This window comes from Pleurodeles waltl, chromosome 11, assembly GCF_031143425.1.
Source record: "Pleurodeles waltl isolate 20211129_DDA chromosome 11, aPleWal1.hap1.20221129, whole genome shotgun sequence".
Lineage (NCBI taxonomy): Eukaryota > Metazoa > Chordata > Amphibia > Caudata > Salamandridae > Pleurodeles > Pleurodeles waltl.
Window position 1 is genome coordinate 208,982,815 of NC_090450.1, and position 19,553 is coordinate 209,002,367.

Consider the following 19,553-nt stretch of genomic DNA (forward strand, 5'->3'; position numbering starts at 1 on the left):
GTTAATTAGATTAGGCACTGAGGCAAGAATTATCTGGTCCAAGGGAATTGAGCCCAAGACCTGCCGAAGCGGGACTTGAACGCTGGTCTTGAGGCAGATCTCTGCTTCAGGGTCTGCCGCTCTAACCATTGTGCCACACTTCTCCATGTTCATGGCAGTCATGGCACTTTGAATCGGCTCGCTTATGTCAACTGTTTTATTTTTTCATTTTCGATTTATGTGGCAAAAAAAGTCCAGTTAGGAATTTACAATGCTAAAGCTCTTCCTCCAGCAAAGGCGAGACCCACTGTATTGCAAATGCTTGTTTGAATTGGTAATTATAGGTAATCATTTTCGTTTCTTTAAACACTCTCTAGAAGTACCAGTTCAAAACACGGAACACTGAGAGAACCTTCAGTGCAGCTGTGTACATAATCTGAGCCTGTAGTGAAGGAGGAGAGGTGACGTGATTCCAGTTATGGAGATTCTGACCATAATCATTACAATTTCCTTACCCTACTACCTAATAGAGATTAAAAATTTGGGGACAGATTTATGAAATGTGTCGCTGCACCTAGTGCAACGCCACTTTTCTTGCACCCCTTAGTGCCCCCCTAACGGCACTATGTGTGTGCTGTATTTAAAATACAGTGCACCATGGCAGTAGTTAGGGAACTAGAGTCATAATTTTTTACGCTAGTTTGGTCGCTTCGCAGGACTAGAGCAAAAAATGTTGACGCTAATCCTGCAAAGCACCAAGGGCTCATTGAAACCAATGGGAGCCTCCTTTTAAGGCCTGCTCTGAGCAGATGTTAAACATCCCAGAAAAAATGACACAAAGAAATCTCTTATATCTCTTTGCATCATATTTTGGGTGCCCCCTAGCGCCGGAACACCCCCCTTGCATACATTACGCCTGGTGCAGGCATAATGTGGTGCAAGGGGTTACAAAGTGGCGCAATGCATGCATTGCACCACCTTGTGAATATGGTGCAGCTTTTTCGGCCTTCCAATGCCCCATTAGCGTAAAAAAATGATGTTAATGTGGCGTTGGAATGGCGCTAGGCCGTCCTAAATCTGGGCTTTGGTGTCAAAACGAAAATCCCATCTGTGCTTAACAGGAATACAGCAGCTATGTTAAAACGAGAAGCTGACAGGCATTTACTAAAAGGCCCCCCTCCCACATTCCAAAGAAAAGACAACAGCCTCATGTGGGAGACGGGTACCATGGACTCATTTGAAGGATATAGGACTAGGCTGCTCTATTACTCCTTACATGACTGGTTGACTCTAGTAGATTAGTGCTTGGTATTAGTAACACCTACTTGGTAACTGGACTGGCAAGGATTGTTTTTTACATATTGTAACTTGGATTCTTTGGCTTTCCTATTAGTTGCAGAAATGAAAAACAGAAATTCGTGCTCACAGTTTGAAAATTCTAGGAAGGAAAAGACAGTCATTGAAATTTTGGGCTGCGTGACTTGGTGGGCTAGTGTTCATCATATCTCTTTGATTCTTATGCTGTTCTTTTATTTTCCAATATGCAAAACCGAATATTCAAAATCACATATTTGAGTATAGTGCTATTTCCTTGCTTCACATTTCAATTATTTGGGCTTCCGCTGAGTTATGTGTGTCAGGATTCACCCTCAAGCATGAGCTGTCTGAGCAGCCTTGGACCCATATTTATACTTTTTCAAGCAAAACTCAGTTTTGCGTCAAAAAGTATAGCGTCAGCTTGCGCCATTCCACAGCACCAGCCGGGCACCATATTTTTTAAGGAATGGTGCATGCCGGCGCTAAGGGTGGGCTAACATCAAGGAAAATTTCGTTAGGCGGGTGGGGGTGGCGGTATGGGGTGAAGGGTGTTTTGCACAGAAAAATGACATTAGGCTGGTTAGAGCAACAAACAATGACTCTAACCAGCCTAGCGTCATTTCTAGACGTAAAACCTACCATACCACATGACTCCTGTCTTAGAAAAGACAAGAGTCCTGCTCACCACCCCAATGGCCAGCACAGGGGACAAGTGTCCCCTGGGCATAGCCATTGCACCCTGTGCCATGTATTGGGGCCCATTTCCGGGCCCCAATGGCACTTTAAAGAAATTAACCAAATACTTACCTCTACTTACCTGGGATGGGGTCCCCCATCCTCCGCTGTCCCTCTGGTGTGGGTGGTGTTGTCTCTGCGGCCTGGAGAGGGCACCTGTGGGCTTATTCCAATGTGTTCCACCTTGGAAATTGGCCCACAGGTCCCCTAACCCCTGCCTGAGCCAGGCATTAAATAATGGCGCTAAGCAAGCTTAGTGCCGTTATTTAGGCCTTCCTCCCTCCCGTGCACAATTTTTGCACAGAGAGATAAATAAGGCGCTAGGGCCTTAGAGTAATTTTTTCTGTGGGAACGCCTACCTTGCATCTCATTGACGCATAGTAGTTTCCCACTAACAAAAAATTACGTTAACTCCATTATTTTGATGTTAGACTAGTCTGGCATCAAAATATGAATATAGAGTTAAGTTTGCGCTGAATTAAGGTAAAAATAATGACGCTAATTCAGCGCAAACTACACATCATCAGTACAGTCAGTGTGTACTGGACATTGCAGCACAGTAGAACAGCACCAAGAGTTGCAAGATCCAAAATTTATGTTTTCTTCGCTAAACTGAAATAATAATTTTAGAAGCATAACTGTAACCGGATTCAACCATTTTCTTCTACTCGTGTTAACAATTGCCTAAAGTCTGTGCCCATCCCTCTTTCGCTTCTTAACTCGAGAGATTTCTCTTCCTGGCTCCCGAGATGAAAAAGTTTTGATTAGCTTGTTCAGTTTAAAGGGTTTACATTGTTGTTACAACTGAAGATCGTCTTCTTCTTTTCTCATGAGCTTATTCCTTGGACACCTTTTCGCTCCCTTTATTTGGCCTAACCTATGTGCAACCACCACAGAACCATGTGTGAAATTCTATAAATGTGTGTCCTTCCTTCGCACAGTAAACATGTTTCCCTTGACAAAGGCACGGACCCCTTGAAAAGTGACCTCTTTCTTCCACCTTTGTCTCTTTCTCAATCTCTCTCCCATTCTGCCTACATCCTTCTCAGACTGTTTCTACCTGTTCCAACTAAACCACCCTCTACGTTTCTACCTCTTTTTCTGTACCTCAACTTTATTATCTTTCTCCCCACCACATTTCACCCATCATAAACTCTCTCTACTTCTCTGTCTACTCTTCACGTTCTCGCCCCATCTAACTTGCCTCTGTCTCTACGTCTGCCCTCTCTTTCTACTTCACCTTTCTCTAGCTCTCTCTACATCACCAATCATTGAATCCCCACCATTCCCTCTACCTCAATTCTATACCTACCCCTCTCTGACAAATCTCCTAGTCACTTCTACCAACCACCCTGCTTCTCTTTCTCTGCTTCATTATTCTTGTCTCATGCCTCCCACCATCCTTCACCTTACCATGCCTATCTTACCTCTCTCTTTCACCTCGCTCTACGTAACTCTGTCTCTATATATGCACACTGTAGAAGAACTAGTTCTGCCCATTTAATCTGCTCAGTTTCTGTGCTTTTTTTTAATAACGTGGTTTTAGCCTTTTCATTGTGGGTGTATCTCAGAACTGGTGCCTCACCCATGCTAATCATAAGGTAAATGGACTTCTTATGCTTACCACCAGTGTCTGCCTTTAAGATAAGACTGCTGTAATGCAGTAAAGATAAGAGGCACTTGCCTAGTTAGACCAGAACACATGTACACATGTGTGTGGGCTGTGCATGTTAGACTACCTTTGAGCTCAGTCTGGTGACTGTGCACGGGTAGCCTGGTGCAGAGGGGACTCTGCAGGCTACGATATTGATCTGGGGTAGGTTTTATAATATTAGTGGGGACTTTTGGGTAAAGTTAGTATGGTTTACTGTTTTGTCTGCAGTGACACTTCTATATACATGGGGGAAATCAGCCTTAGGGTGCAGTTTTGCTTCCCTTTGGCCTGCAAAGTTCAGCAAGTTACCAAATAGTGGTAAAAGATCCCGGATGAAGTATGCAAGTCTCAAGCAGATATATGTACATCTTATGAGTCGTCCAGAATTTTCATATTTCTTTGGCTCCACCCAGGATCAGAGCCTTGGTCAAGTTAATTACATTACTTCCAAGCAGAGGGAAGAAAGGCTTCTCCACATAAAAGGAGCAATTAGCAGTGCTTCATTCAGCTCCTGAGGAGGAGGGGGGGGAATGTGCATCCATTAATTAGCTGTCACACTGTACCAGAGTTGGGACAGCCCAGGCCTACTGAATAAAAGGACATGCACAAACCTCTGGAGCCAATACGATGGACTTCTCTTTGAAGTTTTGGTGGTGTCAGAAATCCCCAAGGTGCCTCCTGTGTTATCTGTCAGCATCCAGGGATTAGGGTTAAATTATATCTCTGTTCTTGGTTAAACCTTCATGTTTCTAAGTAAGCATAATATGCTGTGTTGCACTTTTGGTTCTATCAATGCTTGTTTGCTAATGTGAGCAAGTGTAGGCATGTGCATCTAATTGGGTATGGTGTAGACATGTGCTTCTAATTTGGTGTGGGGACTCACCCACATGTGGAAACTCAACTGCTTTCCTGATTGGCTATAAATAGCAGAGTGAAACATGCCTCCCTGCTTGGCTTTGTTTTGCTTCCTGATCTCAGCATCTGAGTTGGTAGTCCAGCCCCTGCTGTCATCCTCATATTCAGGACTTTTAAGGCAATTATTTTCTTCGTTTCTGCACCAGCTGACACCAGGCATTCCTCCAGCACTCTGGACAAGACTGCAGCTAAGTGACTAGTATTCTCCAGGGAGTTTGTTCTTTAAGCGCCATGCTTTCCTAGAATAGCTGGTATATTTCAGACCTCGTATTTTGGCAGAGTGCTTATCTTGAAGAGACAAATTAATTTCTGAACATTCTTCATTATTACTGTAGTTACTTGCCTAAAAGTGCTTCAGGAAATCTGCTTGAGCTCACGTACTACAAAAAGTGACAGTGCAATTTTAAAAGAGCATTTACGTGACTTTTCTTTCTCTAAAAGCATAACTTTTGGATTTAAATTGTGTCTTTCATGCCTATGTTTCAGGTTTAAGGAATTTGGTTTTGAATAGTTTTTCACACACACAGTGAAACCAAACCAAACTGTGCCACCCTAACTGTTTAAACCCAGAGAGGACATTAGTATTTCTTGGATTGTTATTGTTCCTTTTAGTTTAACCCTATGCATGCAGGGGAGTTATATGTGACATAATTAATGCCCTTGTTTGTCTTTCTTGTGCATGATAAGTCCAACCACAGTTCTAATTGTAGTGTGCAACAGTGAATCTCTGTGAAACCAGCCCTAGTGTCACAGTACTTATTGTTATGGTACTCAGTTTGGGTTTTTGGTAATGCAGTGTTAGTGATTGTGCCAACAGTTATTATTATCCAAGAAAAGTGCTGGAGCATCCCGGTGTTCTTCTACCACTCCCGTGCCCATATCAGAAAGTGAGATTCAGTTTCAAGGAAGTTGAGTGTACTAACTCTACTATCACTCTGTCAACAACGACCTGCCCCCCAAAGATACAGGGTGCCTAGCTCGACCGGAAAGATGTGGCAGTGGTTAGTCTCTTTCTCTTCCACTCCCCCTTTCCTTTTGGGACACCTACCAGGGTTTCTCTGTCCACCAGGAAGTGCTGAGAGGTGTTCGAGGAGGTCGTGGGGGCATACCATCGCCCCTGCAGACATCCTGCTTTTTAGGTGAGTGGCCCCATCTCAACAGGTGGAAAAGGCCATAGCAGTGATGTCAGCTAGGGGTGGAACTGAGCCCCCGAGGAGATTAAATCAGTGACTTATGGAATGGCGCCATCTTCAATTTTCCCAGCATGCTGTGCAGGAGGTTTGAGACGGGGTAGTGGGTGATGGGGCACATTAGGATTGGCCATAGGTAGCTGGTTTCTAGAAACCTTCATCCCCACTTAAAAACTCTTCATAAAGAAGAGAGAGAGCTTGTTGGCCCCCCTACCTCCCCACCCTCGTTTTGGGTCCCTTACCTGCCAGACCACCAAGCTCTCCATGCCAGTGGAATTATCAATGAAAACTTGGTGGTCCGACCTCCAACATGGCAGTCCATGGACTGCCAAACTGGTAATGAGGCCATAAGACTTCAAGTTCATAAAAATGCTGACTCCCCTTGTTGTAGTTTAGCAGCGATTAGATTAAGCATTAGCAGAAGACATCTTGTATTTAGTAACTATTGTGAACTTTTCACGGAATCCATTTTGTATTCATGGCAGCCATTTTCTCTGCCACATGCTGCCATGTTCTCACCATGTGCTCTGTCCTACTTTTCTGTTAACTACTCTTGAAAATCTGCCTACTGACAAGTTATATTTAGCATCTCCCACTTTCGCACATGCTCAGTAAGGTCTGCAGCTGTTAGTCCTTGAAAACTGTTAGCTCCTCCTACCTGTCGACTGTGCATTTCCACATGACCTTACATGTATGCAAGTCTTGCTTCTATAATTGTACCACCTCCTTTTAGCCTCTGCGTGGGTATAAAAGGACCATGCTCTCTCAGTTCAGTGTGCTAGTTCAAACATTACCGAAGGGTGCTGTTTGAACTGTAGTACCACCTCGTGAGGTTAATAAACTTTGTCTTATATTTCAGTTTCTGTGACAACTTCTTCCTACATGGTCTGAGGACTTTGTGCAGAGAAGGGTGAACCCCTTGCACTAGTAGGCCTTGCTGAGGCTTACTTCAACAACCTGGCTTCTCAGCCTAAATCAAAACACTCTTGAGGCTGGAACTTGTGTTCTACAGCCTGGAAGTGCAGCAACCGTTGTTGGTTGGTGCAATGGCTGCAGGTATTGTGGCCTAAGTTGGTCATAGAAAGACACAGACACATGTAATGTGATTTTTACAATGCTTTTTTTTAAATGTGCTGTCATTGCTGACAGCAAGGATGTTTCATGAAAGGCTGTAAAGCTTTATTGCATTTAATGTTTGCAATGTTATATTAATTATAATGATTGTAGATGGATTATGGTTATTGAATTTGACAATCTGGGCTTTAAGTGTGGTGACATTGGTAAGGCCAATAGGCCTGCTTGATTTAAGTGACACTTCCCTATATGGTTATGTGCTATATTGTATGGGAGGAGGTACTGTGATTTTTGGGTTCATTACTCTTTAGATGTCGATTGTAATGTCATCCACAGTATTTTAAAGAGCCCTATGTATTGTTGTAAATTACTGTGTAGTATTAGGTAGTATGTGTACAATAATGCACTTTGCCTTTTCTAAGAAATGTCACAGAGCAGACAATCATGTTTTCGAGTGTTATTATTGCATGCCAATGAATGGCGATAACTATCCCACACATCCTCCTCTGATCAGGCCTTGGGCTGCTCTGCTTCACTACAATGAAACAGTCAATCACTACAAGTGGGTGCTTCATTCCAGGTGAGGGTGCTTGGTTCCTGGTGAGGGGGTAATTGTGAACCTATTACTTGTGCAGGCCTCACACCTATTAGCCCAGTTCTTTACACACACACACACACACACACACACACACTATAAATCAGTTTTCTCGACCTCAGGTCTATGTAGCTCACCACTCTCTTCAATACATCTTTTTCTTCTCCCCTCTAAACTTTCTCACTCCCTCTTTGAACCACATCCCTTCATCTGTACTTCACCTTTCTCTGCACCTCACTGCTCTGTTTCCAGATCACGTCTGAGTATTACCACTCTGTCTACTTGATCATCCTCTCCACCTCGTCTCTTTACCTCACCTCTCTCTCCATCTTTATGTACATCACTTCCCTCAACTCCTGTCTCACCACTCTCTTCTTTACTTTCTCTCAAACTTATTTCTTTCTCTACCTCACAATTTACAAACATCCCCATATCTGTTTACCTCAACTCACACTGGCTCTACCTTAACTCTCACTATATTTCACCATTCATTTGTATCTCATCTCTTGACCTTTCCCCCTTTCTGCCTCTGTTTTCTGTACATCACTGCTCTAACGACATTACTATTTTCAGGCTACCTCTCTTTCCCTACCTCTTTTTGTGTCATAATCCCTCTCTATTACCGCGCCTTGTGCCATCTTCTCTATTTTACCTCAACCTCTCTAACCCACCTCCCATTCTTCCTCTCTCTCTCGCTCTCTCTCTTCCTAAACATAGTTCTACCTCCACTCTGTTTCCATCACGCCACACTTTCCATACCTCTAACTCTCTATGTGCACCAAACACACTGCTCTTTCTCGACCTCAGCTACCCCCCCTGTCCCACTTCAGCCATTTTAACTCTGCAACTCATCTTTCATTCTGCCTCAGGCCATCCTCACTCTGCCTTTCTGCCTTATTATTCTTTACCTCACAAGTCTTTCTATACTCACTTCTCATTTGGCACCACTCTCCCACTCTCGCTCTCTCTTAACATTGCATTTCCTACCTCACATCTTTACGCATTTAACTCTCTGCTCTTTGTACCCTACCACTCTACCTCTCTCTACATTTCCTTCTCTGAGTCTCCAGCTTTGTCTGTTGCATTCTAAACCCTTGTGTAGTAGTGAATCCTAGTTTGTTCTAATGGGATACAGAAGTTAGCTTAGCCGTTGGCTTGCAGAACTCGTGCTCCCGTCACCTAGTGACTTTTAGCCTACTTAGCCTACTCTGTTTTAGCGCATTTATTAAATTAATTCTTTTAAAATCAAATCAAATCAAATCAAATCAAATCAAAAGCATTTATAAAGCGCGTTACTCACCCGTGAGGGTCTCAAGGCGCTAGGGGAGGGGGGTTACTGCTGCTCGAAGAGCCAGGTTTTGAGCTGCCTCCGGAATGCAGGGTGGTCCTGGGTGGTCCTGAGGTTGGCGGGGAGGGAGTTCCATGTCTTGGCTGCCAGGTAGGAGAAGGATTTCCCACCTGCTGTGGTGCGGCGGATGCGAGGGACGGCGGCGATTGCGTGGTTGGCGGAGCGAAGTTGACGGGTGGGCATGTAGAAACTGAGGCGACGGTTGAGGTATTCGGGTCCCTCGTTGTGGAGGGCTTTGTGTGTGTGGGTGAGGAGCCGGAAGGTGATCCTTTTGTTGACGGGAAGCCAGTGCAGGTGTCTCAGGTGGGCGGAGATGTGGCTGTTGCGGGGTATGTCGAGGACGAGGCGGGCGGAGGCGTTTTGTATTCGCTGAAGGCGTTTCTGGAGTTTAGCGGTGGTTCCTATGTATAGGGTGTTTCCGTAGTCCAGGCGGCTTGTGACGAGGGCATGGGTCACAGTTTTTCTGGTGTCAGCGGGGATCCAGCGGAAGATCTTTCGGAGCATGCGGAGAGTGAGGAAGCAGGAAGATGATACGGCGTTGACTTGTTTGGTCATGGTGAGAAGTGGGTCCAGGATGAATCCGAGGTTGCGTGCGTGGCCGGAGGGTGTTGGTGCGGTGCCAAGGGCCGTGGGCCACCAAGAGTCGTCCCAGGCGGACGGGGTGTTTCCGAGGATGAGGACTTCCGTTTTGTCTGAGTTCAGTTTCAGACGGCTGAGTTTCATCCATTCTGCGACGTCTTTCATTCCATCTTGCAGGTTGGTCTTGGCGCTGGTGGGATCCTTGGTGAGGAAAAGTATCAGCTGAGTGTTGTCGGCGTAGGAGGTGATGTTAATGTTGTGTTTGCATATGATGTCGGCGAGGGGGCTCATGTAGACATTGAAGAGAGTCGGGCTGAGCGAGGAGCCTTGTGGGATGCCGCAGATGATCTCGGTGGGGTCTGAGCGGAACGGAGGGAGGTAGACTCTTTGGGAGCGGTTAGAGAGGAAAGACGTGATCCATTCCAGGGCCTGTCCTTGGATACCGGCGCAGGTGGGATATTAGGGTTCGGTGGCATACGGTGTCGAAGGCAGCCGAGAGGTCGAGGAGGATGAGTGTGACTGTTTCTCCATTGTCCATCAGAGTTCTGATGTCGTCTGTGACTGAGATGAGGGCGGTTTCTGTGCTGTGGTTGGCTCGGAACCCGGACTGGGAGGGGTCGAGTAGGTTGCTGTCTTCAAGGAATTTGGTCAGTTGCTTGTTGACGGTCTTCTCGATGACTTTGGCAGGGAAGGGGAGGAGCGAGATGGGGCGGAAGTTCTTCAGGCCGTTGGGGTCCGCCGTAGGTTTCTTCAGGAGGGCATTGACTTCCGCGTGTTTCCAGCTCTCGGTGAAGGTGGCAGCAGCAAACGAGCTGTTGATGATGGTCTGGAGATGAGGGGCGATGATGTCGACGGCTTTGTTGAAGATGAAGTGTAGGCAGGGGTCCGAGGGCACACGGGAGTGGATGGTGTTCATGGTAACTTTGGTCTCCTCCGTGCTGATGTGGGTCCAGGCGTTGAGGGTGATGGCTGGGGTTGTAGGTTCTGTGGTGGTTGGCTGGGTCTGGTGTCCGAAGCTGTCGTGTAGGTCGGTGATCTTACGATGGAAGAAGGTAGCGAGGGAGTTGCAGAGGTCTTGTGAGAGCGTGATGGAGTTGGAGTTGGCGTTCGGATTGGAGAGCTCTGACGATGGTGAAGAGTTCTTTGCTGTAGTGAGTGTTCTTGTCCAGTCTGTCTGTGAAGGAAGTTCTTTTGGTGGCGCGGATCAGCTGATGGTGTTCGCGGGTGGCGTTTTTGAGGGCAGACATGTTTTCTACAGTGTGGTCTTTGCGCCAGGCTTTCTCGAGGGTACGGCAGTTTTTTTGGGATTCCTTGAGGGTGTCTGTGAACCATTGAGGTTTTTTGGTGCTGGTCTGTTTTGGGAGGCGTCTGAGGGGTGCGAGGTTGTCCGCGCAGTTGGTGATCCAATGAGTGAGGCTGAGGGCTGCGTTGTTGGGGTCGGTTGAGAAGGTGGGTTGGTTGTCGCTGAGAGTGGAGAGAAGCTGTTCCGTGGGGATTTTGTTCCAATGTCTGCGTGGGATGGGTTGTATGCGGAGGTGAAGAGTGAAGTCTGAAGGTGAAGTGGACACATCTGTGGTCAGTCCAGTGTATTACGGAGGAGTGGCTGAAGGATACGTGGTTGCTGGCGGAGAAGATGGGGTCGAGCGTGTGTCTGGCGATGTGGGTGGGGGTGTTCACCAGTTGCTTCAGACCGAGGTTGGCGAGGTTGTCGAGCAGGGTGGTAGTGTTGGGGTCGTTGTTCTGCTCCAGGTGGAAGTTGAGGACTCTGAGGAGGATGTAGTCCGGCGAGGCTAGGGCGTGCGGAGAGATGAAGTCAGCGATGGATTCGCTGAAGAGGGCGCGTGGTCCAGGGGGTCTGTAGATGAGAGTTCCTCTGAGGGTGGTCCTGGGGTCGGTGTGGATCTGGAAGTGCATGGGTTCGGCGGCGAGGGGGGTGTCTTCGGTGGAGGTGGTGAGGTTGATGGAGTCCTTGAAAACGATGGCGATTCCACCACTGCCTTGGTTGGTGCGGTCTCTCCTGGTGATCTTGTAGCCGTCGGGGATGGCTATGGCGATGTCGGGGGCAGAGGAGGCGTTCATCCAGGTCTCAGTGATGAAGGCGACGTCCGGTGCGGTGGAGTCCAGGAGGTCCCATAGTTCAATGGCGTGCTTGTGGATGGAGCGTGCGTTGATGAGGATGCATTTGAGATGATTATTGGCGCGTGGGCTGGCGGGCGGGGTGCAGTCGCGGTGGAAGGTGTGTTTGCAGGTAAGGCATGCGAAGGGTCCATGAGTGCGCTTTGGGTTGGCTTGGAAGCAGGTTCTGGAGCGTCCCGGGTTGAGAGCATGGAGGGAGGTGGGGTCGTAGCGGTGCTGCGGGGTTTGGGAGTGCTGGGGGCCAGGGGTCGTGGCGCTGGGCGCGGTCCAGGCACGGACAGGCGCAGACGGGCTTGCCTTTGGCACGGCTTCGGCGCGCCAGCGGCGCGCCGGCTGCGCGCAGCCACCATAAGAGGGAGGAGGAGGGGAGGAGGGGTCAGCTGGGGGCGGGAGGCGGGAGCGATGTATGGGAGCAGGGGGGGTGGGGCCGAGCGGGAGGTGGCGGCGGGAAAGCAGAGGGCGGGGTGGTCAGGTAGAGGGGAAGGGAAAGAAGATAGGGAAGGGGGGATTACAGAGGAGGAGAGGAGTCAGGAAGAAAAGAAGAGAGGAATAGAAGAGGAAGGAGAGAAGACCACAGAAGCGGAGGAGAGAAGAGTCCAGAAGAAGAGGAGAAGAACACAGAAGCGGAGGAGAGAAGAGTCCAGAAGAAGAGGAGAATACCACAGAAGAAGAGGGGAGAGGAGCACAGAAGAAGAAAAAGAACACGCAGAGAAGAGTAAAGCAGAAGAAAATAACACGCAGAGAAGAGTACAGAAGAAGAAAAGAACACGCAGGACGGGGTGCAGAGGACTTAGGCCCATGTTTTAATTTCCCTTATCAGTGCCACCGGGCTAAGGCATCAAGACCAGGCGACAAATACAAACAAACTGGAGGTGTCCGCATTAGGGCCTTTCCCTCTTCACGCTTTCGAGGGAATGTTTATGCCAATTGCCATCCCAAGCATGCCTTGTTATCTATTGATTTGGAACTGATCAACGTCAGGGGTCTAGGCAGATCTGTATATATAGTCCTCACTTTATCAGATAGAGGGATTCCAACCAGATGCCATTGCTGCTATTGTTACGGCACGTCGCCTTGACACTGACCAAGTCTTCGTGTTCCCGCGGAGTCTGAGCCCGAGACCTCATTCCAAGGTAACGAGGGTTAGGGGCTCTTCTCATGGACATGGTATTGGAAGATTGAGGTTTAACACACATATCTCCCTTCTGGGTTAGAGGTTAGGCCTATAGACTGGGTTTTTAGGACATATCACACACTTCATGAGATCGAGTGATGTTGCGAGATGGGGGTGGTCTTTGTACTAATGGCTCTCATCTTTTCCATTCTATTTCTTGCATTGTTCTTCATCCTAATCATTGCAGCCCATGCAACTTATCGTAGATTGCAGTTCTGATGAAATAAATATTATTGAAACTTTTACTGCATCTTCTTTGCCTGTGTATGTCTGAGACTACTTGTTGATGTGAGAAAGGGGTACTCTTTGTTTAACCACAATATCCCTGGAAATGTCACACTTCTGAGTCCGTGCGTAAAGACTGCCACAAATCACCTCTACCTGTTTGGGGTTTAGGTGAGGTGCTGCTTGTAAGCCGGAAGGGTTAGGACGACAATTGTGTTTTGTTGTAGGAGTGGCATAGTCGCCTACAAACATAAGTACTGTCCTCCTAAATCAGCAGTCCTGCCCAGAGCAAGAGTCAAAACTACAACAGTGTCTGTTACTACTTCTCTTTCTCTACCTAGCCCTTCTTCCTTCTACCTCTCTATATCTTTCTGTCTTGCTACCTCACCCTTCTCTCTTTACGTCATATCTCTCCTACCCTCATTATTATTCTTCTAGTTTTCTGTCTCTGTCCCTCATCTCCCTCTACCTGATTTGTCTCGCTGTACCATTGTTCTTTTCTGTCTGTCCTTCTCCTGTCAAAAAACATGTCCCCTTGTTCCCATCTACCCAGCAGAGCAAGAGATCAATGCATAGTCAGAGAGCTGTATGCATAGATGAAGGAGAGAATGGACAATGCAGGGACAATGCAGTGGAAGAATATTAAGGAAAAATATCAGATTAAACTTTGTGCAGTGCTTTGATTTTTACTGTTGAGGAGGAATTGACAGTTATGAACAGTGTTTTATTTATTAAATCAACAATTATAAGTGTTGTATACAGCTGTCTTCCTGTGTTCCTAAATTAGTTTCTAATGTGATGTTTTTTTTTAGGGGTGGGAGGCGTTCAGTGTTTTCCAGTTTTTTCAAAAATTGCCATAATGAGCTTTAATCAGTGTTTAATCTTTTTTGTTCCATACATAGTCATGGGGATGACGTTTTTCAGTCCTTTCCTTTCCTTTCTTCCCTCATTAATTTGTATTGTCAGTTAGTCATCCATTGTTTCCTGCCCCTAACTCCTTTCTTTGTATCCTTTCCTTGAATTTGCTCTTTTGAGTAACTTTTCATTATTTCTCTCAACCTACTGCCTGTCTAATTTGAACGTACTTAGGCCCATATTTGTACAGTTTTATTTTATAAGTTTGTGCCGCTTTTGCATAAAAAATTACGCAAATGCAGTGCTAAAAAAGTATAAATATGGGCCTTAAACCTTCTTCCTTCCCAGCATTCCAGTCCCACACCATCTCAAGAACGTGTGGGAACAAAGATGTGCCTTCACCTCATTAATATTTGGATTAGTGAATAGCAGGGTAATGGTGGGCATTTAGCACACCTTCCTGCTGCTCTGTTCGTCAGACAAATGATATAGATATACTGAATACAGATGTTCTACAAGTGTATTTTTACTGTCTGATCTAGATCTATTCATGCTCTATGTGATCACATCGGAGAGTCTTGGTTAGTAATTAGTATGTATATACTGTTAGTTACAGGGACGTTGGTGACAGCAAACTGTACCGCTGTATTAATAAGCAGTTAAGGTTAAAGAAGCTTCGTCAACTGCAGTATGCCTTGGGGCATTTCTATGTGCAGACCACAATAGGAATGACGTTTATTTTACATTGTTGGACCATGTCTGTGGAATATTGTGTGGATTTGAGGACCTCTAGCCACTATGTGGGTATGTCTTTATTTTTCTGAAAGCACTGTGGGTTTTGTGACAGTTGCGTTGCACAAGACAATTTACCTTTGTTTTCTGTGCAATGTTCACTGTTATAGTACATTTTCCATTATTTTGGGATGAAAAATAAGCGCAGCTCAATATAGTTCCATTATCAGGGAAAGATGTCTCCAGAATACACAAAACAATGAATCAGCAAGCCCTGGGACAGTCAGCACTAATGTCTGACACTCAATACAATGAGATCCTCTGAGTGTTTCTGTTGAAGGCAGCTAACGTTTGCCAGTTGGAAAGATACAGAACTTGCAAGGACTGATAAAAGACCCTGATCCTGTTGCCCAATAAGAAGCCACAACACTATTCACATCTTGGGTATGGCAACCTTGGTGTCTGTCTGTGGATGAATGACTGTACCCAAAAACATGTTATGTCAGCATCACTGCAAGTCACTCCATGATGCATGTCGGCAGTCAGGGAACAATCCTTAACTATTAACATGTACAGCACCCTCTTCTACATGATTCCATATCAAGGGCACTGGTTTACACAAAGTGGTTACACACTCTGGGCCTACCTCATTGCTACTGCAGTTCTACATGACAAATGACATAATATGACAAATGAAGCCATATGTCAGACAAAAAACAATGTTGACACACTCCTGTCTGTGGCAAGATGAAATGTAACCCCATTGTAAATGTGCAATTCCACAAACAGGTTGGCATGCACATATATGTGAGGAAATACAGACATCATCCCTTCAACATAGGTAGAACATCCATGAAACTGCAACTTACAACTGTTTCCCAAAAAGAAAGGGGCACATGCTGACATGTAGGCACAAGGGATGTTGGAACCAGTGATGACACATAAATCCAGCCACTTGACATTTCCCACTTACCAAGGGAATGTACCTTGCTACACCAGCAAACAATTAGCCATGTAAGCCATATCACATGTATGATGGGCACCTACACATCACAGACTGCAATGAGGCACCAGCACCCATCACACACTGAAGATAAGTAGCTTTCAGGTAGCAGATGTCTACATACACAAATACACATACACATGACAGAGTACAGTGATCCATAATCTACTTACCATTAGGCGTGCAACATGTAAGAGTAGTGATCTCTTGGATACAAATTTCACCCACTACAACAACAAACAGTACATGAATGAGCACTGTACACAGGCATTTGTGCTCTCTGCAAAGCAAGTGGTTTGTGGATTCACCCCAATTGTGTTCTAGGTCCCAGATCCAAAAGTCGAGGCATACTAGTTTAAAACAGCTGAATGGTCAACACAAACAATCTCCCATATACTGTGTGACACATGGCTCTTCCCTCATCATCAGGTGGAGCAGTGAGTACTTCACTCAATCACTTGGCAATTGGACAGGCAGGAATTTGCTGTGTACTCACCCCGTATGCCTGCTGTGCTGCCTTCAAATGCCCATCAAGCTCCGGGTAGGCAACCATCAGAATGTTGGCCATTAGACAGGGGGGACATTGTCCGATGGGCATCCTGCCCACGTTGGGAGGACAGCCCCAGTTGGGCCTCCACGATCTTCCAGGCCCAGCGTCTGAGGTCCTCCCACCTCTTGCGATAGTGGGAGCTCCTCTGGCAGTGGACCCCCAGGATCTGTACCTTCTTGGCGATGGCTCTTGATATCCCTTTCATCTGATGGGTGTTGACATGCATGAATGCAATAGACAAGGCAATAATTTATGTCCACAGGTCTCAACCAAAATGTCTGAGTCATGTACATGTCTGTACACCAAGCTGATGACATACTGTTGTGCCCATACTGCCCAAGTGTGGCCCATTCTGGCCAGTGAGTCCAGGGACATGACTACAAACACTTCCCAATCTGCAGACCACGCCATCACCCTGCTCAGGCACTGCACTGACTAGGTAGGCCAACTAGCATCTTGTGGGACATGATCTAGCAATCTGACTGATAAACTATGTGATACATCACACCTCCCTGGCTTCTGAAAAGTAGACTCTTTAGGCATGAAGGGATCAAAACACTCACAATCTGTGAGAATGTTCCTCTGCATACAGTCCCTACAGGCTACTGCCAGGGTACAAACACAAACATTACACATGTAACAATGAAGAGACTACTGTGGTGGGTACAGAAAGAGTATAGCCCATCCATGTGTGGACATGTGCAGATACAAATACAGACTCATTCCACTTCGGGGTGGGGGGGTTCAGTGTGCCCTAGCGTTAACACATAACACACTTTTGAAGATATGTGACCATATTACATGGATTGCAGCCAAAACAATATAGACCTGCATTTTCCATTTCCAGCTATGTGACTAGACTACTGAATCAAACATCATGGGTTCACAGAAAACAGTACACAGGTTGCACTTTTGAAATGTCAGAAATGCAATGAGCCTGCACATGGTAAATCTGACTTGTACGAAGGTGACAGCAGAGTGTTAGGAATAAGGAACCTGTCAAGGATCTGAGACACATATGGACAATGATGGCAAGTGCACATTAGTCACAGATCATTAACTCTCCCCTAAAACCATTTACATTCTTATCAGAGGAAAGAGTCTCAGTGAGCTAGATTTGAACATATAGCCAAGATATAGCCTCATAACAGAATATGCTGGGATACAGGGATTGGGCACAATGCCACAGTTGCATAACAAAAGTAAATTGAGACCAGCCTAGACTTGGACCCATACTGTGAGATACATTTGACAGGCTCTCTGCAGGCTGAGCCCACAGAACCTACATGAACTCCATTCCCATCACTTTCATGCATGAGAAAACATCATGTAACCAACCGCATTTTGGCATGTGGTGTGTGTGTTGCAACCTGAAGGGCAGCGTGAGTGAGGATATGCCTTCTAACCAGCAGTTTAGCACAGGCAGATGTGGTTTGGAATCTCTGTGGCAACATACACATTGCCCACTTAAAACACAAATTACAAATACAATATGCATACACAGCTCATGTTGTCATGCAATAACATGTTGTCTCACTTTGACAACATCCATGAGGTGAGAGATGTCTGGGATGGCTGTAATGTCACCTCAACTAGTCACATGCATCCAACACAAGATGGATCAGGGAACACGCAAAGCACACACACCACAATGTATTAGAACTCAATATCTGGCACTGACGGCAAATACATGCATATTAACTCTACCATTGATGCCACACTGAATGCACCTACATGGCCTTGAATTGATATTCTGGCACACATGGGCACAATCTAGCCTGTGAGGAGGGAATATATGGTGAAGTACAGAGAACATTTGTGCATATGAGGCACTTACCTGCTCCTCTGGTGTACCAAAGAGCTGTCCATACACGGGTCGGACCTCAGACACCAGCTTCTCCAACTCCTCTGGTGAGAAGGCTGGGACCCTGTCACCTGCTGGACGTGCATTATTGCTCCCAGAGGCAGTACAGAGCAGTGTTATGAGTCAAGTGAGGGATTTTTCAGAACATGGCAGTCATGGCCACCATGTATGCGGCCATCACCGCAGGCAGACACAGCCATTGGCCTACGACTGCCACTGGCAAAAACATTAGCCTATGGCTGTGTCTGCCGCCTATGCCCACGATGACTTATGTCAGGTGTGGCAGATGGTTCCTATTGTCCAGTGAAGTAGGTGAGGCAGCTGCAATTTTACAGGCCAGAAATGCATTATATGTTGCTTAATGATGTGTCACACCTCTAACAATGTTTGTATTTGCAGTAATGATTGTTTGCCTTGTCCTGCCCTGTAGCTACTCAAACACCATTGTTGTAAATTTCTAGGCACATATGACTATTTGCATTAGGGCACAGCTCCCCCCCCCCCACGACAAAGACTATTTTTAAGCTTGAGACATCAAATCACAGTCCAAATGAATTCTTTTTGCACACAATGTTGATTATCAGATACATGATTTGTATACATGTATTGCAAAGCAAGGGAGTAAAATGTGACTTCTGTGTGTATTATGTCCACACCTTACTACATGCCTTGTCATATTTTATCATTGACATGCATCCTGTGTGTAGGAAGGGACACATTGGATAATGGCAATATCCATTTCCTGTCATACATAGATACCCAGGGGCAACCTCCTGCCTATCGTCCACTGCCAGACCTTCAGACCATGGAAGAATGCCACATCATCCAGATCTACCTTCTGAGTAGACAAACCATTGTGGACCGATGGCGTTAGTTGGAGCCAGATCTAATTCCTGCCATTCGCCATTCAACAAGCATGCCACAAGATCCTTACAAAATACAGTGTTGCTACCTGCTTGGAAATCCCAGCCCATGTTCAGTCTACTTTTTAAGGTTGAAACACCTGGGCAGCTATATCCTGTTTCCTCATCATGAGGATTTTGCCCATGTAAAGGCTTACTTCTATGGTTTGGAACACATCCCACATGTTGTGAGAGTCACTGATGCTAAAGATGTTGCTTTGGTCCCACCGCATGGCAATGAACAAGTGTACTACAACAGAAAGAGCTTCCATTCCATCAGTGTCCAAGTTGTTTGTTTGTGGGATCTCTCCTCATTTCACAGGTCTGTGCCCATTTTCTGGGTTCAGTCCATGATGCCTTCATTATGCAAAGCTGCGTAATACCCCAGCTGATGTCACAAATGTACCCAGAGAGGGCCTGCCTGGTTGGTAAGTCACATCTGTCCTGTTTGTGTGTGTGTAATGTCTGCTGCAACAAATCCGATGAGAAGAACTCTTAGTTGCACATATGTCCCATTCCGTCACAGGGGACTCTGCAGAACCAAACCGTCCATGGTTGCTGTCGCCAGTGAGGAATCCAACTACACCAGTGGAAGTCCACTTCAGCGATGCCCATGGAAGAAAACTGCATTTGGTGGAGCAGCTTTTAGGCTCCTGAAGGCCAGATTTAGGGGTCTGGACAAGACAGATAGAGCCCTCCTCTACTCACCCAAAAAAGTGTGCAAGA